At 37.8% G+C, this 23135-nt stretch overlaps 1 protein-coding gene across 1 annotated transcript in view; it reads right to left on the bottom strand.

Moving 5' to 3' along the window:
• TMEM144 (transmembrane protein 144) overlaps positions 1-1874 on the bottom strand; it is a 34206-nt gene extending 32332 nt beyond the window's left edge. The window contains exon 1 of the mRNA XM_063107252.1: positions 1778-1874. The gene's annotated coding sequence lies outside the window, so the exon portion shown is untranslated. The remainder of the gene's footprint in view (positions 1-1777) is intronic.
• Between the last annotated feature and the right edge of the window lie 21261 nt (positions 1875-23135).

Genomic DNA, 23135 nt, shown 5'->3' with positions numbered 1-23135 from the left:
ATCAAGTGCACAATGTGTCCAGTAGCTACTATGCTGAACAGTTCTGATTATAGAACATTTCCATCACTGCAGAAAGTTCTAATGATCAACACTGCTAAACTTATTAAATAGCTTTGGTTCCCCTATGAAGAAAAGGACTAAAACCACAAATAACTGAATCAGATGTTTTCCATAAGATAATATTTGGAAAGGCCACTGAACACAATTCATCTTTTTAATTGCACAAACTATGTGAGAAAAAAAAACAAAACACAAAAGTAATTTTATCACAGGAGATAAACAGAGTCCTTCCACAATACCACCTTGCATTCATACTTTGCACATTGACCCTTTGAAATAAGCCCTCTAGAATGAAATTCAAGATAATTTAGTTATTGTTTTCTCCAAATTTAATGTTACAGTGATAATTTCTTGTGGATATGTATTACAGTACACCTGAAATCACTTTTCCTTGTTATTTTACAATGATAAATATTTAAAGGTCCATGTATTGTTCCCTATGTGTTCTTTCAGAGAATATTAAATATACAGTTACCTACAAAATATGTTATTTGGCATTATATGGACAATTTGACTGAAAATAGGGATAACCTCAAAATTGGTCAATAAACTTTAGTAAAGAAAATATCTATTTGAAAAAGTACATATCTGTACTTTCTTAAAAACAAAAACAAAAACACACTGTGGTTAAGAAAACATCTTCCATAGGGATGTAGCTGACGATACTGAAGCATAAACATCGACACAGCAGCACTATTCAATAAAAAAAATAATATTATTACTTTAGGCTCAAAGAGAACGTATGACTTACATGGGCTCAAGGGTCAAGCAAATGGATTGCTGCTAAGATATCAGAGTTGCAATAGGTCAAAGAAGTAGGAGATTATCTAGGAAAGCTATCACGTGACTTAAAAGATGCATGATTAGGTGTTAGCTAATAAACCATTTTTACATTTTAATTAAAAACGAGTAAGGAAAAACAAAACCTGTATAAGTACACTAGAAAGAAGAAAGTGCCTAACCTTCAAAGTGGCAAATTATTTCACTAAAAAGGAGGCTCCACTGAAGAATATTGACAAACAGCCCTAAATCTCTCAGATTTCACCCCGGATTGAAAGCATAATTTGAAGCGCTAATCAGAGTGCATGAACTGCACTTTGACTGCTGAATAAACATCCATCAGTTATTACTTGAAGATAAATACAGTTTATTGCATACAGCTCTGGTACATTTCAGAAAGCATGAGGTCTAATTTCAACAAGGACTGGCAGTAACTATCTTTAAGGAAGAGTCTGTTTCTTTCTAAATCAACAATATTTTTGTGGAAAAGAAGCACTACCACTTCAGCACATTAGTCCCAATTCTTTTTAGCTCAAACCTGTTAACAAGTCGTTACTTTTATTTAGAAAAAACATGATTTTAATGTTTACTTTATTTTTTACTACTTTTGTTTCATTTACTAGTAAATATTTTTCCTCTACACTTTTCCTAGGAATTTAAACTTCTACGCAGACCTTTTAAAATTCGTATTTGGTATATTCTGGTCAATACCGCTTATCCTACTTCAACTAAGATTTCATTTTTAGTTTCACGTTAATTTCCTCAAATCTCCGGGCAAACCCTGCCGGTCTCTTGGCTAAAATTAACAGTGCTCGAATGCACTTATTCTGAGTCTTGATTTTTTTTTTTTTTTTAAAGCAACGATCACGTTTCTGAGAAATCATGAGACGCTGTCTTGCAAAGGCTCCTTGTTTTTCCTTTGAGCCGCTGTACTCACCGCGCTCCCGGCCGGCGGCTGCACGGGCGACCCGCCTCCTACGTGCCGCTGCGGAGCCCGAGCCTGACTCACTCCCTCTACTTGCCTTGGGCGGCCTCTCCAGCCTTTACTTCCTGCCTGGACGACGGCCTATGCACTGGTCGGGAGGAGGCGGAGGGTACTGGCACCCGTGACCCAGAGGCCTTTGGGTCCCTTACTTCCTGCCGGGACAATTACCTCCACCTAGCGCGGTGCAGAGGGGAGGGATTAAGCATCAGTGACCCAGAGGTCTTCAGAGGGCAGCAGGTTGGGGAACAATGACTTCCTTCAGCTGCTGTACTGGAGTGAATTGTCAGATGACTCAGAGGAGTTGACAAGCCCTTTGTCAATCAACCAACAAATTAAAAAGGTCCTGTGTATTTTAACAGGTGTTTGTTCAGGGAACTCTGAGCATGCCACTACGTGTCTCAGAGCTAGGTATTATTTGTGCGTTTATGGATAAAACAAAATGCTAAGGAATTTCACACAACTATAAAAGATTACCTCAATCTGAATTTCTCCACTGAATATCAAAAAATTCATCTGAATCACCGATGTCACTAATATCTCTTGTGACATCACAAGATTCATGTATAATCACTAATTCTTTATAAATGCATCCAAGCCATTTATCTGTATATTTATCTAATATGTACTGAGTACCATATGAGAACATATGGCCTCTCAAGTTTGGCTGCACATTTCAATGGCCCAGGGAGGTGCCTTTTTTTTTTTTTTTTCTTTTAAATACTAATATCTGGACTCCATACCACAGCAATTAAAATAGAATCTCTGGGGATATGGCTGAGGAATCATTTTCTTTTAAAATCCCCTCCAATTGACTCTAATGTGAAGCCAGGCTTGAGCATCATATTCTAGATGAATACTTACCAAATTTCATTGTAGGAATCATCTAAGGAATAGGTTAGAATGCAAATTGCTGAGATCTTGATTTAGGTTTTGAGAAACATTGCTTTAGTTCTCTACTGTCCAGTATGTAAACACTAACAGCATGTGATTATTTAAATTAGGATAAAAAATTAGAATAAAATTGGGATAAAAAAATTCTGTAGTTCCACTTGCACTGGAAACTTTTCAAGTGCCCAATAACCACTTGTACAGATTATAGAAAATTTCTATTATTGCAAAACGTTCTACTGGGAAGCACTGTTCTAGACTGTTAGCCCTGGAAGTGTAGCTGTGATTTAGACAAAGTTCTACCTTCATGTAGGTTCCAGTATAGCAAAGGACACAGATTTTAAGGTCAAAAAGGCTCTGTCCTAGTTTGAGTTCAAGGAAGGTCTCTCTGAGGACGTGTCATTTAACTAAGACCATCCAGTGGTTGGTAATGGCTGTAGAGTTCATAAGAAGGAGAAAACATAAGAACTGTCAAAAGATGAGGTTTCCTGGAAGGAAGTCCTGCTTTAAATATACTCACATTCATAAACTGTAGTGTCATATTTGGAGGTGAGAAGGCAAAGTATCATTTCATTTAAGAATTAAAGAATCTAAGCCTTTTCACTTAAGGGAAAGGGTTAATTTAGCAGTTCAGAAAGATTTCAAAGAATTAAGTTTCCCTTTCCACATATACACGTTTATAGATACACACATACACAAACTCTCTCTCTTCCAAAGATATAGGGCCTAAATCCAACTTGGAATTGTTTCACTTTGTAATTAAAAGAAACCTCAATGATCATGGGGTTCATTCTTGCCTCAGACTCACACTGAGAAGTTGAGACTGACATTGTAGAGAATTCCCTAAAATTTAAAAGTAAGTTGGGGCTGCCAGGCTTGATAACACTTATTGTGAGATATCTCAGTCTAGTGCTTCTTACATCATGCCACAGAGCAAATCCAAACATGGATGACTCTACGCTTGAACTAAAATTTTTCTTTAAAATTGTTTCACATACATTCTTTCCCAAACATAAAGGTCTATATCAGAAGAGTCCTGGTAGGTACTAGAAAATCCAGGTTCTAACTTTAGCTTCATCTATTAGCAATATTTCTCTGGGAAAGCCATTTAATCACTTTAATCCTCAGTTTCCTTGTAAGTGAAATTGTAATAATAATTCTTGTGTACTTCACCCTTTTATGTGATCAAAAGATATAATGTATATAAAATATTATTACTAGGACTTCTGGTTTCTTCTCTGATATTTGATGATCTTGGAAATCACCCTCATCATCACAAGAAAAAACTGAACAAACCAAAACCTAACAACTCTTCTTTATTTCCAGAAACCACGGATCCAGGAAGCTCAGAAAACATCAAATAGGATAAAATCTACAAGTAGGCACATCATGTTCAAATAGTAGAGAACCAGACGAAAAGAAATTATTGAAAGAAGCCAGAGGAAAAACTACACCTTACCTATAGAGGAGAGAGTATAAGAATTATCAGACTTCTCAGAAACCATGCAAGCAAAAAGAGAGTGGACTGAAATATTCAGAGTGCTAAGAGAAAATCCACCAACCTAGAATTCTGTATCCAGTGTAATTATCTTTTAAAAGTGAAAGGGAAATAAAGACTTTCTCAGACAAGCAAAAACTGAGGAAATTTGTCACCAGTAGATCTGACTTAGAAATGTTAAAAGAAGTTCTTCAAGGAGAAGGAAAATAATATAGGCCAGAAACTCAAATTGAAATAGAAGCAGAACATTAGAAAAGGAAAAAATGAAGTAAAATTAAATCTTTTATTTTTCTTATTCTTAATTGACCTAATAGATGACTGTTCAAAATAATAGTGACAAGATATTGGGTGATTTTAGCTTATGAATAAGTGAAGTCAATGACAGCAATGCTTTAAGAGAGTGAGGCACTGGGAATATTATACAGTACAGTATACACTACCTGTGAAGCAGTATAGTGTTATTTAAAAGTGGACTTAGATCAGTTGTAAATGTATACTACATACTCTAGGGCAACCTAAAAAATTACAGAAAAGAAGTATAATTGTTAAGATAGGAGCAGAGAAAATGGAATCATATAAAATGCTCAATTAAAATGAGAAAAGGCAGAAAAAGAGGGGAAGACAAAAAAGGAAGCAAAAACAAAGGCAACAAACAGAAAATAGTTACAACATAAGAGATATTAATCCAACTCTACAAATAATCACTTTAAATGTAAATGGTTTATATACTCCAATTAAAAGACAAAGACCGACAGAGTAGCTAAAATACAGGACCCAATTACATGTTGTTTATAGGAAATCCACTTTAAAGACACAGATTAGAAGAGATGGAGAAAGATATACCATAACACTAACTGAAAGAAAATTGAAGTAGTTATTTTAATTTTACACATAGCAGACTTCAGAGAAGGGAATTATCTTGGATAAAGAGGGGCATTACATAAAGATAGAGTCAGCTTTCCAAGAGGATGTGGCAATCTTGTTTTATACTTCACAACAATGTCAAAATCCATGAGGGAAAGACTGATAAAACTACAAGGAGAAATAGACACAAATCAACTATTACAGTCGAGCGTCTTTAATATTCCGCGGTTAGTGACTGACAGATATAGCAGGCAGAAAACCAGTAAATATACAGTTGAATTGAATAGTGCTGCCATCCTCTGGATCTAACTGACAGTTGCATAGTATTTCATTCAACCACAGCAGAATGCACATTCTTCTCAAGCTCACATGGAACATGAACCTAAATGATTACATTTGGGGCCTTTACATCTGTTAGACCCATAAAACTGTACAACACAGTGAGCTCTAGTGTAAACTATAGACTTTAGGTCATAATAACATATCAGTATTGGTTCATAAATTGTAACAAATGTACCACATTAATGCAAGATGTTAATTATAAGGAAACTATGAGTTAGGGGTACAGGAGAACTCTGTTCTATCTGCTCAATTTTTCTGTAACCCTAAAACTGTTCTAAAAATAGTCTATAAAAATGTTTTTACTTTAAATTTGTCATTATTGTATGACAGTTAAACTATTTTCTCAGCTTGGTGAAGTAAACTAAGCAAATCAATTACCTTATCATGTTTAAATAACTAATTGTACATATATATAAAATATGTATTTGCTTATTTATTTAAGTATATATTTAATTCATTTGATTATCTTTTTCAACCATTCACCAAATACAAGAGAAATACTTATGAAGTGATAAATTTACTGTCAAGTAATATTTTATTCTTTTCCAAAGAATCAAAACCAATATTTTCCATATTTAATCTCTGAACACCTGCTTATCATTTATAACGTTTTGGGGTGTGTGGGTGTGGGAGCTTTAAAAAATGTAGGCTACTTACCCTCCTTCTAGCTGCTGAATGACCCTAAAGGGTGCGTGCTCCTGCTCCCCATGCTAAGGCTCTCTATTATAAGAAATCATGAATTGTGTGAAGACAGAAAAAACCTGCTGATTCATTAGATGATGTAATCATGCACTTTAGTGTTTAAAAGAACTTTCTCATTTTTTTTGAAAAAGAAGATGGAATCAATTTAACACATGATTTTCAAGAAGAGTTTTTATTATATCGTGTAAGCAAACAAAATTTTCTGAGAATAACCTGCACTTAGAAAGAATACTATCACTGAGAACTGATGATGCTATGTTCAAATAAAAGTTCCTGTCCTGATCCAAAGCATATTTTTCATGTAAAATGTTTTACAATAAAGGTTACCCCAATAAATAATTTAAATATTACCTTTTATTAATTTTTTAAAATAAGGTTCACAAAAATTAAAGCTTTCTTTCACAATTCTGTAAGTATATTACACTGAACCAAACATGGTTTTAATCACCCATTTTGAGCTTCAGAAAACACTAACACTATTTGCTTATTTATTTGTATTTATTTATAATGTACTTAATTTCATAAAGTCTTTGAAGTAGTGTAGAATGAGAATATACAATGAAATAATAGAAATAAAGGATAAAAAACCAGGAACTGAAGAGAAGAAAGTCAAGAAACAAGAAACAAAATATAAGGTGCAGACTCTAAAGATCCGTATAGTTACTATAGTTGATGACTCTCAGTTTTAGCCTGAATATCACAAGGGAAAAGTCTAACAGTTGGTTTGTATATCTCCCTATTTAACCGCTTCTTTTGTGAGACAATTCTTCAGAAAAGAAAAGATCTTTCTACCAGTAAATTTTAGAAGCAGCTATAGTGGACATAGATCATAAAACGTCTATCTTTGAGGCATTTTTAATGATACTATTAATTGGATATCCATACAGTCTTAATATTTATGTATTCATTTGACATAGCTTTCTGAAGTGTCCACTATAAAGCAGATGCTGTTCTAGACATTGGGAATAGACAAAAATCCCTGTACCAACTTAGCATACAACCAAGTAATGGGAGCCAGAGAATAAACAGTATATATGGCATGTTAAATAGTGATGCATGCTAGGAAAACAATTAAGAAGGTGGGGAGAATAGACTATGAATGTGTGCAGGTGTGTGTAGGGAAGCTCTGTTTTTAGAAAGATAGGCCTCTCTGAGAGGGAGACATTTGAGAAAGGGGTGGGAGTAGGGGGAGGGAACAGGGAGTAAAAGGTGCTAAGGCATACTTGAAGAATAGCAAAGAGGTCACTATAGATGGAGGTGAGCTGGTGAGAAGGAGAACGGAGAAGATGAAGTGAGAGAGGTAATGGGGGGCGGCAGGATGTGAGGGGCTTTGTAGGCTATGGAGAGGACTTGGCTATTCCTCAGAAGGAAAGGGGGAGCCACTGAAGTGTTTTGGTCACAGGAGATATATCAGTTATCTACTGTTGTGTAAACAAATAGAGCCACCCAAATGCAGTGGCTTGAAAGAACACTAAACGTTTGTTATCTCTCACAGTCTCTCTTGGTCTAGAATTCAGAAGCAGCTTGGGTGGGGGTTCCTACCCAAGGTGTCTCATAAGATCATCAGATGGTGGGCTAGAGCTCTAGGCATCAGAAGATGTGGCTGGCTGGGTCTCAGGGACCCATATCTGAGATGGCTTACTCACACGACTGGTAAGTTGGCTCTAGCAGCTGGTGGGAGACCTCAGTTCCTCTTCACATGGGCTTCATGATGACACTGCTTGAGTGTTTTCAGGACATGGTGCTGGATTTCCACAGAGTGAGAAATTCAAGAAGGTGGAAGTGTCATTGCCTTTTATGACCTGCTCTCTGAAGTCACACACCATCACTTCTGCAGTATTCTATTAGTCACGCAGTTCATTCCTGATTCAGTGTGGGAGAAGATTGCATAATGGCATGAATTTCAGGAGGTGAGGATCATTGCAGGCCATCTTGGAGGTTGATTACCAGGGAAAAGAAAGGAGAAAATTACTGGAATAGTGTGCTTGTATGGGCACAAGTATGGGGGATTTAGTGCAAAAGCAGAGGAAACAGCCTTCATTAGGTGCAGAGAGAGGTCATTGATAGTAATGGTGCAAGAATATAGGTGCAGTTACAGGAAGGTGGGATGATGTGGTGGTGGGACCTTGTACACGTTTTCTTCTAATTTTTTCTCTGTTTCTTGGTGAAATAGGAAACAAGGTCATTGTTCTAGTGAGGCCCGAGAAGTAGGTGCTGGAGTTTCATAAAAATTTCACATTTTTCAGTATCTTTTAAATGATACAGCGGTCATTGTCACTAACCCTTGCTAGGTCATATTATAAAAGAGAAAAATACCCCTTCTTTTTGATCATGATTCTCTTATAAGAAGCACAGTCTCAGCTTTAGTAAAGTAAAAAAAAAGTCAACTCTGTGTGTGTTTGTTTTTATCATTTTAAAGACAGTGATTTTCCCCTCTTTGGTTTCAAGAAATTTCTGTGGAAACTTTTATGCTATAAGCATCTTTGGTTTGCAGCTAAACTACTTTGTTACTTCTGCTTATGGGATAGAATAAAATACAGATAATTAAGTGTGCTTAAAGGAGACATTTAAAAAATAAGATATGAAGGCCGACCCTGTGGCTCACTCGGGAGAGTGCGGTGCTGGGAGTGCAGTGGCGCTCCCGCCGCGGGTTTGGATCCTATATAGGGCTGGCCAGTGCACTCACTAGCTGAGGGCAGTGCAGACGACACCAAGCCAAGGGTTGCGATCCCCTTACTGGTCTCAAAAAAGAAAAAAAAAAAAAAAATGGCCTTGTCCTGGTCCAATCAGCCTAAGACCACCCGGGACAAATCTGTAGGCCGACTCAGTCAGGTTTACTGACTCATTGCCATGTGGAACACCGTATGTCAGAGGATCAGTGGGGTGTCTCATCAAACAAAGGAAAAGATAAGAGCTAATTTAGAATTTTGCCAAAGAGTGGAGTTTATGTGAAATGTAAATGAAGCAGCGTTTTGACAGGCCCAAAGCAAAGTAGGGTTGTGTGTAAAGGGGGTCATCATCAGTTCTGGACTTGAAATGGAACTATGATCCTGTTTTCTTAGAAAACAGACAGATGTTAAGACAGATGTCAAATGTTGTGTTGAGAGACCCTCCATCTGAGGCTCTGCATGGACTGTCAATCAAGGCTGCTTCACTGTGTCACAATGACTGAACTCCTCTAGACAAGAGTGGGAGGTTTCATTCTTTCTGAAACAGTTTCAAACAACAATGTTTCTGATAGTCTATGATCTCAGAGAATAAAATTTCTCAATAAGAAAGCAGTAGTCACTCCAAGAATTGGGTTGTTAGGGCATTGTATGGCTTTGGTGTGTATTTAGGAGAAATGTTATTTTCTAGTAATTTGTACCTGGCTTTATCTGCAGCTCTGATTCTGGACTGATGAATGGCAGTGAACGTTTTAACTTTCTTAGTCCAAGCAATTTTTTACTATCTCAAACTGTATAACTATAACTTACTATGGTTTAAAATATTGATGCGTAAGTCACTGTTCCTTCCTGGGGAATCTGAGTCAAGGCACATAAACAGTTTGTATCTCGTATTTTTAGCTTGTAATATAAAGAACTTGACAGAAGTTCTCACCAGCTTATATATATAAAATTAGACCACTTTTATTTTTTTTTAATTTTTAATAGAAATGTATTGAATATATGTATTTGTAGGGTATAGAGTTATATTTCAATACATGTATACATGTATACATGTATACATGTAGACTCTTATCTATATTATCTTGTTCAATTCTTAGAATAACTTGGGGAGTTACATGCTATTATTATCTTAATTTTATGAATAAGGTTACCAAGGCTCAAAGAGTAACTTGCTTAGATCCACATGCCTAATAAGTGGTAGTGCTAGTTCTTACACCAAAATCTCTCTGATTTAAGTGCTTGTTATTAATTTGTAATATATTTTTTAAAAAATTGTGAGATATGTGCCTCATTCTGACCCCTTTATGTGAACCTGAAATACACATGCAAGTTAGTATCTGAAGCAGGTAAAAATTGTAATGTATGTATGTGTCTTTACACACATTTTCAAAAATTCTGTAAGCCCTCTTCATCCACTGCCAATCAAATACATCTTGACATTTTTGTTTCTGACTTCTGAGTCCTCCCGTTTGGACTCTGTTCCCACTCTCCTTTTACTCTTAGGTGGATGTACCATTTTCACACTTAACATCCTGATTTCTCCTTTTAGGATGGATATTAATTTTATGAACCAAAATTACCAGTAAGAGACAGATTTACAGTTGCCAAATAATTGCAAGAAAAAGACCAGATATGCTTGAAAAAAACTATCAACCATAAGCTATGAATATGCTATGGAAGTTTATTAGTGAAAACATAATGAAAACTTGATCCACGTAAGGGTCAAAAATTTAACACAGGCAACAAATTCAATAAGAGCATAAAATTTAGCTCCTATGGTTTTGTATATATAGTTCATTTGCTCATTCTCTATACCTACTGGTAAGAAGGAAAAACATTAACTTTGATTTAAAGCTCAGTCTGATCTCTTAATTTAAGCAGAAGCTTTACCTAACATAAAGACTGTCCTGGGAAAGATGAAAACAACACAAACAGTGCTCAGTTTGTCAAATAGCCTTCTCCTAAATATCTCCCTCAGGTGGTGTCCCAGTGTGGGGGGAAGGAGTGTGGCTTATGGGACATCATGAACATGGATGAGTCAGAGTCCTAAAAAGCTAGATGCGATGTCTTACAAATATTCCAGATTCTAGGACAACGTCCCAACTAATTTTTGTCTTTCCTGCTGGCATTCACGGCAAAAGTGTAACTCCTGCCTTTTGCTCCCATCACTCCATGGAAACTGTCAAAATCACCAGTGGCAGCTGTGTTGCTAAATCCTATAGTTAATTCTCTGTCATTATTTATGTGACTCTTCTGCAGCATCTGTCACAGTTGATTTTTCTGTTATCTCTGATGTTTTTCGTTCACATGGCTTCCAGACCACCACATTTTCCTGGTTTTCCTCCTATACTCTGAAAGTTACTTCATCAGTCTCGTTGGATAGTCCCTCCTTTTTTTCCTGACCTATTAATTTTGGATTTCCCAGACTGCTCTTCTGAAATTCAGTCAAATATTTCTAATACCTAACTCCATATCTCCATTTGGACATCTGAGAGACAGCTCAAACTTATTCCAAATCTACCTTACACGTAGTCTTCCCCTTCAATTAATGGCAGCTGCATTATTCCAGTTGCCCAGACCAAAAATCTTGGGATCCTGAGGCTCTGTTAGGCCAGAGTCTTGTCTCTTGCCCCATAGGGGAGAAACATGGATCATAAATTTTTGCTCCTAAGATCCTGCCTCTGTGATTCACACCCTTTCTCTTAATCCACCACATTTGCTCTACTATAATACATAATCACTTAATTGTGCAGAATTATTTTGAAAACTAGAGACCTAGATAATCTTGGTGTGAAACTATCTATAGAATTTGAAGTTTATAGTCTGAGATAACCTCTTTCATCAAAATCAATTAAATGCATAAATTGTCACTTACAGACTTGAGTAATAATTTCAACTGGCCATGCTCCATTGGCCTCCTTTTGGCCCTCTATGGGATCTTAAACTAAACATGTTTAAAATACCATCTTGCCTGTAAGGGACACCTATAGCTATGTTTGCTCTTCTTCTGAGAAAAGGACCTCTTTTCTTAGAATTGTTTTAATTTTAACTTCATGGCTTCATTGAGCATTGCCATTTTTTTAATGAGCCCACCCCACTGGCCCCATTTGATTGGTTCAGGGATGTCAACTGGCCTAAGCTCAGCCAATCACAGTGTTTCAAAACCCTAGTTACAACTGATTGATCCATTATGCGATACCAGGTGGGTCAATTACAATCCTTCTTTAGAATATTTAATTTTGGAAGCACAGAAAATTAAAGGCAGTTCCCTTTTGGAGACAGAAACTATGAGAAGTAAAACTAGGGAGCTGTTTGTAGCCACATTTCCAACTGTGTGAAGGAAAGCGGTCTGCAGCGAGAGAGAATGAAATCAACATCCAGAGAGAGGTACAGATGATAGGTACAGGGCTCGACTCTGATGATGTTCCAGTCCCTGGATCTGGTTTTTCCTCGGACCCAGTTGACAAGCCTTTCAGCAGGTACTATTATTAATAAAGAATCTTGTACTTCATGTTATGGAGACCCATAGCAGACTAGTCAAAGGGGGAAAAAATGAACTTATTTTCTTATATAGTTGGGAAGGATACCAAAGTCGCTAACATAACCCAAGAAATAGCTGCAATAACCAGCCCTCTATTTATGCCTGTAACTGACACTTCACATCTGCCAGTTTTTTTATCCATCTCCTATTTCTGCTAGTCTTAGCTTTTGAATTAGTTGCAATTGGACTTCATGCAGTTAGCGTTTTTCTAGGGTGCTGAAGATGGCCGCAAGCTGCTCCAGTCTTTCATCCTTCCTAAATGGTGACCCCCAAAGACAAAGGCTCTAGAGGAAAAGTCTCTGCTAACTTTAATGGAAAAGTCTCATGAAGCCTCCTGATTAGTGTAGCTTAGGTTTCATGGCCACCTCTGAACCAATCACTCTGGCCAAAAGCCTGGGGTACTCTGGCAAGACAGCACAGTACTCAAAACACGATAAGTGTGTGTGGAGTGAGCGGGTACTGTTATCACAAAGGATATTATAATACATTCTGGAAAGACAACAGTATAGCTACCGTAGTCAATAAACCATTTTTTTGTTGGCTTAATTCCTTCTTGTATTTCACATAGCAATAAAAGTCACTTTTTGCCTAAGCTAGTTGTTTTCTCTCATTTGCAATCAAGAGTCCTAATGTATACATACTTTCTCATTTGTCTTTTTTTTCTAAGATTGCCATCTCCCTGCATATTTCTTCCTCTCCATATCCAATTAGATATCCTGCTATGTCAGTTCTAATTCTAAAATAACTCTAAGACCAACCTCACTGTGCTCTCCCTGTTGTCACAGACATTATTCATGCCCTCCTCATCTCTGCTTGATGTGCCTCCTTAATTTGTTTTCTTACTGCTGGCATTATTCTTTGCATTCTATCTTCCACTCTACTGTAGAAGTAAAATGGTCAAATCATTTTCCCAAATACTATTTTCTTTTGGCACCCATTGATTTTAGAATAAAATTAAAAACTTGGTGATGTGTGCACAGCTCTCTGTGAGCATTTGCTAATGATGCCTGTCTCTTGGTGTTTAGGTCTCAGCATCAGTCTCACCTGTCTAACTCATTTACTTCACTGCTGTGTCATCTTTTATTCCTTTCAGTCATTACTGTCCTGACCCTTACTTAATTCCAGTCTCATAATTAGGTGTCCTTTATTTTTTCTTGGGACTCCTTGATATCCTGACTCCTTCTGCCTTTCATATTTACCAAGTCCCCAAACCTTGTATTATGTATAAGTCACTTTGGTTGTTTGAAACTGGCTATAGTGTGAATATTTACAACACAGAAATCAGCAAATACTGACCTGTATTTTTTTCCTGGAGGACTATTAAACATTTACTAGTACACCACTGGCTCCAGTGCAAGATCAGGATGTGAGAGCTCTGGTGCCAGCCTAGAGTACCTGCTATAATCCCTGCAGGTAAGAAGTGTACACCATGGACTAACACCACCTGAAACCAAAGGTAGACTGAGCCTGGACAGGTGGGTAGTCGGTGATCTCTAGACCTTAAAAAGTCCAAAACTAAGCTCCTAACCCTGTTCCAAATATGTTCTACTCCTGCACTGATCACTGATCCAATTTAGTTAATGGCAATAGCATTCACTGGGAACTTGCACAAGTCATTTAAGCAATCTGTGCTCAAGTTCCTCATCTGTAAAATAGGTGGGATAATAGCATCTATCTCATAGGGCAGTTTTGATGATTTAATAAGTTGTGATTGGTAAAGTGCTTAGAATAATGCCAGGCATGATAACAATTTCCTAAAATATTCTGTTTAAGTGTTTAAATAATTACTCAGACCAAAGCCCTTAGAGTCAGCCTTGCCTCCAGGCTTTCTCTCATATCTCATATCCAATCTGTAAGGAAAGCGTTTTTCTTCGGTTTTCAAAATATGTATCTGAATCTGACCTTATCTCACCACTTCTACTGTGAGCACCCTGGATCCAGCCCCCATGATGTCAATCGGAATTATGTTTATGGTCCAGAGATGGTTTTCCTGCCTTCGCTCTAGTTCTTTCTGCAGTCTATTCCTAACGAAAAAACCAGAGTGATCCTTTTCAATCATGTTTAGACCATGTCCACTCCTCAGCTAAAAGCCTTCCAATGGCTCCCCATTTCCCTAAGAGTAAAAACCAAAACTCTTAAAATGGCCACAAGGCTTTGGCCCAGCTCTGAGTTCTCCTGTGACATAATTTTCCATGACACTCTGTCACTCAGTCCAGTCTAGTCCTCCCATTCATTCTATAATAGAGTGAGTGAGGGGAGGGTAGTAGGGTTGTTGAAACAAGGATGGGTGAGAAAGCAAGAACGGGCATAGTGAAGTTATAGTGGGGCCAGGGGTGGAGGGTATGGTTTAAGCAGGGCAGATGAAAAAGGAAGAGTCAGCTAGAGCAGAAGCAGTTCAGGAATTTTGTCTGAAATAAAACAAGTAAGAACAAGATCTGTACCCAGCCACTTGGAAATAAGCCTAGTATGAAGAAGGCAAGAAAACAGCTCCAACAAGTGCTGAGTGAAGAACCTGCTAACTTTGAATATCCCTGAGTCCTAGAAATGGGCCAAGTGTGGTCTGGCTTTGTCTTAGAGGTATTCAGTGTTAGGAAGCTTGTGCGTGTTTTGACAGAAAAGAATATTTCCAAACCTGGTGGTATGTGGAACCAACTCCATTAATAACATTGACTTGCTTCTGTCCTAGAAAAATGATGGGATGGCTTACGATAATTCGAACTTCCTTGGGAACAGCTGAGATGTGGCTAGAATGAGGGCAAGGGTTAATATAGCAAAGAACAAAACTGTGGTAGCCAGGACACTTGGGAGAATCGGCCTTGAGCTAGCTCATGGATAAACTTCCTTTTTATTCACAGAGAAGGCATAGATAAGAGCAGATATACTGAGTGTCGTCTTTAAGATACAGTCTTGGCAGGGCCAAGATTGGAAACCAAACTAGCAGATAAGCAAAGATAAAATACAATCAAAAACAATCCTTTTGCTTGCCCCGTTTAAAACACTGTACTTAAGAAAAAAAAAATCTTCAACAAAATATACTGGGTGGGATCCTTACTCTTGTCTCATTTTCTGCCTCCTCCCTTTCTCTGATACTGATCTTGGTTTATTGACCCTGTTCCAGTCTGTACATGTACGATTCTGGCTTTGTCTCTCATCTCTTAGCTCACTGTTACCTGTCTGTTTCTAAGATTCAGCACTCCTTTTATGATTACTTGGCTGTGGCTCTTTGCTTAGGTTCCTATGCTTTATGTATCTCTTGATGCAGTTGGCCCTTACAGCATAATCTTCCTTCTCTCTATTCCCCAATCCTTCGTCACCTGTATCTGCCCCATACTGGCTTCTTCCATACCATGTCTTTGGGTTAATCTAGGTTTCCCTCAGAGTTATACAAGGTACTCTGTGCAAACATCTTATGACATGATAGAAAATTCCATCATAGTACATCCAGCTACCAAATAAAATATCCTGTCCTGCTGAAGAGGTCAAAGCTTGGTCTTACACTATGAAAATCTGTCCTAGCTGAGTTTAGGACCTGGTCTATGATGAGATCCTCCTGCGAATCACTTTTATAAAGGCTCAATGAAGGTGATAAAAAATTTGGTGATGAATCATTTCTACTCATATCTGCTTGATGCTGTAGGTTCTCCACATAGACAATGTACTCTGCCTTCAGCTTCTGAGAATGCAGAAGCTAAGGCTTGTGCCTGCAACTCGGGAATCTCTCTTGGCTGACAGGAGCTGCCTCTGCCAGAGATGCTTGGAATGTTAATCCCCCCTCCCCCCATTCGTCTACCTGAATTAGATTTCAAATCCCAGTTTTTGTGTAGGGTGGAGGTGGGGAAAGGATGCTTTCTCCCACATAATCACCGTACATGGTTCTCTGAAGAAGGGTACTAGTCTATGATTTTGTGCTGTATGCGTGGTGCCAATTAAAATTATCCCTCCTCTTATCTGTAAATAAAATCTACCTTGTGACTTTGCATTTTTAGCCAATTCAAGCATTAAAACCCTTCTCCTACACTGATTAGGGCATTATTTCCAGATGAGAGCTCTGATACATCTTTTTGGACAAACTGTCAGACCCAGGCTTTATCAAGTATGCCTTACCCCTGCAATGGCTTGTATCTTTTTCAGGTAATAGATCTTCAGACCTATAAAATACAGGTAGGAGGTTGTATGTTAGTCCCTCTCATCAAATTGCATTGTCTGAGGCTGTAGAAAGAGGCATTGGATTCTGTTTCTATGGCAACCGCTTCACTGCTCAAGGGGAAAACAGGACAGCAATTGAAGTCTGTGTTAATAGCAGCTCTAAAAATAATCGGTAATGTGTTGAAATCAAATGAAAGTCCCAGGAAGCAATAGATAAAAATTACAACCATGCAGGATGGGAATGAACAATAAAGTGCTGTGCAAATATTATTATGACTATAATACGCTTTAAGAATTACAGGAATGGTTGGTGACAAATATGTATTTGAGAGAATCAATTATTCTTTTATTTGTTAATTCATCCAGGTGACTGTTGAAAATTGATTATATGTCAGCCATGAGGTAGGACCTGAAGATGCTGAGGTGAGTCAGTATTCTATGTTCCAAGATCTCATTGTTTTATGGGGACAATAGACAAGAAAATCCATCATGATTATAATGGACATTTTGTTTGTCTATCCAACATCCATTCCAACCGTTCCCCACTGTGTAGCGGCTAAAAGATTAAGGACTTGTGTGGGGACTCATCCCACAGCTAGCTACAGGGACAATTCAGAATCGTTTACTACAGTTCTTTGTTCAGCAATGAGCATGCAACCACGGTATAAACCCCTACGACACTCTTTTATCTATAGTGACTAGCTTTGTGCAAAGCTCAGAAATCTTGTTTGTTGGGTGTGGGATGCTTATGGTTTTTTTAACTTAGACAGGAGAGGAGGAGCACGTAGAGCTTGTTGCTTCAGACAGCCAGCTTGTGATCAGGAGGAAAGTTAGCCTGAGTATGAAGCCAGCCCTTGGACAAGGGCAAAGCCAAGAGTACACTGAGAAACATAGCCAGACCTGACTGAACTGCACTAAAGCCTACTCTACCTCTGGATGTTCTAGTGATGCTAACAACAAAATTTCTTTTTGTGGAAACATAAGTTGGGTTTTCATATTTTTCATCATCTGACACAAATAAAACAAAAAGCAGCTGACTAATAACAAATGACAATATCATAGAATAAGTGAAATACTGAAAATAAGCAGGGGGAATTATTGGATATACAAAGGAAGAATAAATAGGAGGGGGAGAGAGGAGGTGTCAACTAACCCAATCTTGGAGAAAGGAGAGCAGGAAAGATCAAGAAGCTTCCTACATTGTGAGGTAGAGAATTCAGCTGTCAGCATAGCTCCTGATTGTCCAGCTCTTTAGGATTGCTGGTTATTGGCAAAATGGGCCTCTCTCAACCCAAGATCTATGCAGAGGTAGAGGTATCATGAAACTAAAGAAGCTCAAGCTCAAGTGTTCCTCACTTACATCACCCCTCTGGGTCTGGGGTGGAAGTAGACACCGCAGTTGCCCATCAGCAACTGGGCAGCTTAAAGGTCACTCTCCAAGGCCTGGTGGTACTTCTGAGCTGTGGGTGGAGTGAGAGTGAGCTGTCAGCACTATTTTCTACATTTGACTGGCCTTCAGTAACAACCACTGGTGGACCCAGTTAAGGAACTGGACCTTATCTTTAACCCCAATGAGAAGGATACAAACTACTCCTTGCTCTTATCTCTGCCTGCAAACTGAGAATTAGGCTTCATAGGTATTTAATATTGCAAATCCCAAGGCTAAAGGGGTGAAGAAAATAGGTGGAACCTGGATGGGCTAAGCCAACCTCTGCAGGAGGGGTGTGTGTATGTACTGGGGCAGGCAGACTCAGGTATGTCAAAGGGCTGGAGTTCTCTGAGGGCTTTCCCCAGGGAAAAAGCCATCTGAGCAAGAAACTGAAGACAATTAGAAGCAGCAAAATTCAGTTACTAGGAAGGAAAATTTACTAAATTTCAAATAATAAAAAATAAATTGCAACAAGCTACATTAGACTCTTTTTCTATCCTTCTAGAGAAAGTATTAAAATTATTGCCAGATGAAGAACTTATCAAACAGTATCCAGCCAAAAAATGTAGGATAAATAGTATAGAGTCATAGCAGGCATTTAATTGATAATATTAACAATTTGTTATATTTTTGAATTTGCTATGTTTATGGTATCTGTCAAGTTTTAAAAATTTGCAACTTGTTTCTGTTTTATAGGTTAATATTCACTTTAACAGGTAATTTGTGTTCTTTTACATAAATGGGGTCCCCCAAACTGTATAACTGTCAGATCCACAAAATCTGGATCTGTCATTTGTTTGTATAACTAGGCTATTCTGTTTTCTTCAGATGAGTACGTTTGAACTAAAGCTTGTCTCTCTCTAGCATCTTCCTGCAGTCTACAAGACATAGGAACATGGCCAAGTACCTGCTTATTCTTCTATTTTCTAAAACCTCAGATTTAGTAGGCACATGGTCTGAATCCTAAAACACAGTAGGCAATGGTTTAACTAACTGCTTTTAACTGCATGTATTAGTTTCCTGCGACTGCCATAACAAATTATCACAAACTGGGTGGCTTGTGGTAATTTGTTATGAATTTCTTCTGTCACGATTTTGGAGGCAACAGAAATTTCTTCTGTCACAGTTTTGGAGGCTAAAAGTCTGTCAAGGTGTCGCGTGAAGGCTTTAGGAAATAATTCTTCCCTGCCTCTTCCTAGCTTCTGGTGGCTCCTGCAGTCCTTGGCATTCCTTGGTTTGTAGCTTCATCACTCCAGTCCCTGCTTCCATCTTCACATGGCCTGTTTCCTTGTGTCTTGCGTGTCCTCTCCTTTTTTTTTTTTTTTTTTATGATATCAGTCATTGGATTTAGAACCCACTCTAATCCAGTATGACCTCATCTGCAAAGGCCCTGCTTCCAATTAGGGTTACATTTTTAGGTTCCCCATGGACATGATTTTTTTTAGGGGGCACTATTTAAACTACTATAGTATATAACAGGGATATTATATTCCCAGATGGGGATGGAGGGATTCGCGTTGTCCCTATCCCATCTTGACTCAGCTAGTTCCACATTTTAGCATCTATAATGACAAGATTTCAGTTCTAAGTACAAATCTCTGCATCAGTCAAAAGTATTCAAAACTCAAGTGATTGAAACTCAATTTGAGCTCTTTAAGTAAAAGGGTAAGTTTATTGACTCATATTAATTATGGAACGAGCATGGAAGATGGAACGTAGAACTTGGGACTTTAACCTGTGTCGTTCTCTTCGTTCTGTTGTGCTTCCTTCTAAATATTCGATTCATTTTCTCAAGCTGGCTGACATGATGGGCACTATCAGTTTCTGGGATTGGAAACTCATGGTTTCATGACTAGAGAGTAAATGTTTCCAATTTAAAAGTCCTGGGAAGAGGTCTACTATTCTAAGCTGAGTAAAGTTCCCAACCCTGGACCAATTGCTGTCTGAACAGTGAGATCTATGGTCCTTGCTATAGCTAAGCCATGTATTCATCCTCACATCCAGGAGTGTGATGGGGTCTGTTTCTAGAATAAAGGAGGTAAGGTGTTAGGCATACAAAAGCTAGATGTCTACTATCAGTAAATTACAGTTCCTTTTCCCATTGTCTCCTGTACTCCTTCCACTTTTACAGAGTACAGTGAATTGGATTATAAATTGTACAGATTACAAAACAAATAATTGCTGAAGCTAACAATGAAAGTGAAAAACCAGTGGTTTTGTGGTCTTAGCTGCAGTGCTCAAATGCCATTAAAAAATGGATATGAAAGACACTCAGCACTTGAAAGTTCAGCAACTTGAATTTTAGTCCCTGCTCTGCCGCTAACATTGTGATCTTCAACAACTGATTGACCTAAGATTACTTTTCCTCACTGTCAATATGTTTGGCAATATGGAAGTCAACAAGAAAGATTTAAAAAAGAATTTAGGAAAAAATACCTTTAAAGTGATAGAATGATCTGTATTATCTGATGATGCTGATGACATAGTAAAATTAAATAAGAGACAAAGCCTTGTATAGTGAAAAGATCACTTAATTTGAATTCAAGAGTTCTGATTCTGGCTGTGCCTTGTCTTCCTTTCTTTAGGTCATTTTCTTGTACAGCTCACAAGCTGCTTTCTCTGTAAAATCAGTGAGTTATATGTAGTTTGTCTATCAGACTTCTTTCAGGCCTAAGATTCCATTAAAACAAACAAATAACTATACATCAGTTATCCAAACTTTATATTGCTACCTTTTTATAAAATGTCTGTTTGTATTTATCCTTGGTGTTCATAGTATTTACTGAATATGAAAAATTCTTGGCCACTTTCTCTTCAAATATTGTTTTTGTCACTTTTTTTCTCCTTTCTTCCTGTACCTCAAATAAACATTTTCACTATGTCTGCTAAGTTTCACTCTTTTCTGTATTCTTCATCCTCTTAACTGTCTGTGTGTCAGTTTGAATATTTTCTTCTGACCCATATTTTTGTTTACAAATTCTCTTTTCAGCTATATCTTTTTTCGTTTTTAGTAAGTGAACTATGAGGTGTTTATTGGTAATTTCCTTTGTATATATCTTGTATTGAGTTCAGTGATTTTCTGGAATCTTTTGATTGATGTCTTCTATCAGTTTGAAAATTCTCTGTAATTGTCTTTTCAAATATTGTTTCTGCCACATTGTCTATCTCTTTCTTTCTGAACATCCAGTTATCCATGCTTGATCTTTTAACTGTGTCCAATGCATGTCTTAAACACTCAGTTCTGATTTTTTTCCCATTCGTTTTTCCCTCTGACAGTTTTTTTATTTTCTAAGGACCTGCTTTTGATTTTACAAACCTTTTATCCTGCTTTGTCCAATCTACCTTTAAACCCAAATACTTTTTAATTTCAGATTTTTTTTTACATTTTTCAGATTAAGAATATCCCTTTGTTTTTTTAACAGTATCAAATTTTGCACTGAAATTCTCCCATTCCTCCTATTTTTTTGCTCATGTTTTGCTTTACTTTTGTTTATACATTAATTCTACTATCTTAAAGTCTGAGTCACCTGTGGATTTCCCTCTTCAAATCATTCTATTTTATAGGTAGGAAAACAGCAATTCATGAAAAAGAAATCCATTGTACAGTGCACAATATAGTCAAAGATCTTGAAAGAGAATTGATGTCTTAACCCTCATTTCCCTCCTTTAATCAATAAACATTGTTCCTCTTTAGAGGAAGTAAAAAAATTATCCATATTACATACTGAAAATAAACATCGGTAAACACTAACAAATGATGAATAGCTCTTAAATTTCTCTGACCTCTTTAAACACTATCAAATGGTGAATAGCTCTTAAATCTCTCTGACCTCATTAACTAAAACTCCAGAGCAAAAACAATTATGGCTTTTGTTATGGCTTCATATTTCTTTAAAATACTGACTAAAATAGATTTCCAATTTGGGGAACAGATAAGAACTAATGCCATTTGATTTTAAACAGAATTGTATTGCAATCATCAAGCTAAAGACATAGCAAGAAAATGACACTATCACCGTAAGGTTGCCTTAGTCTACTCACTGTTCACCATCTAATCAGATATTCTTTAATGAACTCCAGCAGAAAGTCTAAGGAATTCATGGATCCACCTCCTAAGCACGTCAGGGAAGTGCTAATACACTTGACAGAACAATGGCAGTAGAACATCTTATTTTAACTTTTGGGCTTAATAAAACAATATATTTTTTTCTTGTTTTAACAAGATCATTAATGCTTTATAGTTGTGGCATACTATGCTTAAAGACTAAAATCAGCAGGAGAGCACCATAATACATTTGAAATAGGACTGCTATGATTTTCACAGGCACAGTTTCGAGCAAGACTGGTTAATCGCCCTTCTTCATTAGGACTACTTCATTCAGGTCAGCTTACAAATCAGCAGCACTTCACAAACCGCTCCTACCTACTTCATAGGTCTTACACACGTTGTATTCTTCGAATAGCACGTGGTACTATAAAGGCAGCAATTGCTCATCAGAACTCTGAAATTTCTTGCCGTCCTTCAGGATTTCTTCAATCTTGTTTTAGTGGACAAATGATTTTCTAGAAAGTCTGAATCTTCTAATTATCGCCTATCTCCTGGTACAAATCAGAGCGCCCCATTTGTAAATAATCTGATTAGCAGCCAACCTTCTGTCCCTTCTAATGTCCGATCCAAACAAAATTTGTGTGAGTCAGAGAGAGAGGCAAGGTTTTCCTATTTCATCCCATTGTGGGGGGTACAAGCCAAAGACCTTCTGATATGAAACTTTCAGTTGCCTTTGAGGAGATGACCACGGGCAGCCCCCTCAGCTCGGCCACGTCAGGGTAGGCGGGAGCGGCTTGCGCAGGCAGCACACACAGAAGGTCCCTCAGCAGAGGAGGAGCGGGGCACCCGGAAGTGCGGCGGGGGCGCGCGCAGGCGCAGTGAGTGACGAGGGCGCCGCCGTCGCTGGGGCGCCGGGACTGCAGGCTCGGGCTGCGGTAGCGTCTGCCGCCTCGAGACCGTGGTGTGTCGCGCCTGGGTGTTTCTTTTATTTCCTGCCTTCCCCCTTTGTTTTGGTCTTTGCTCTTGTTATTTTTAGCACGTTTTATAATTTTTAATTGGTTTCCAGAATATGGATGATAAACTGTAGAGCCTCTCTATGTACAACACGTGTTGTTTTGTGTTTTAGTCATCACCAGTTTCAATGAATGACCTTGATCCAGGCAGGACTTGGGTTTAAGCTTTG

Source organism: Cynocephalus volans, chromosome 9 (genome assembly GCF_027409185.1).
Source record: "Cynocephalus volans isolate mCynVol1 chromosome 9, mCynVol1.pri, whole genome shotgun sequence".
Classification (NCBI taxonomy): Eukaryota; Metazoa; Chordata; class Mammalia; order Dermoptera; family Cynocephalidae; genus Cynocephalus; species Cynocephalus volans.
The sequence above is the reverse complement of the archived record's forward strand: the minus strand, read 5'-3'. Positions and strand labels throughout refer to the sequence as shown.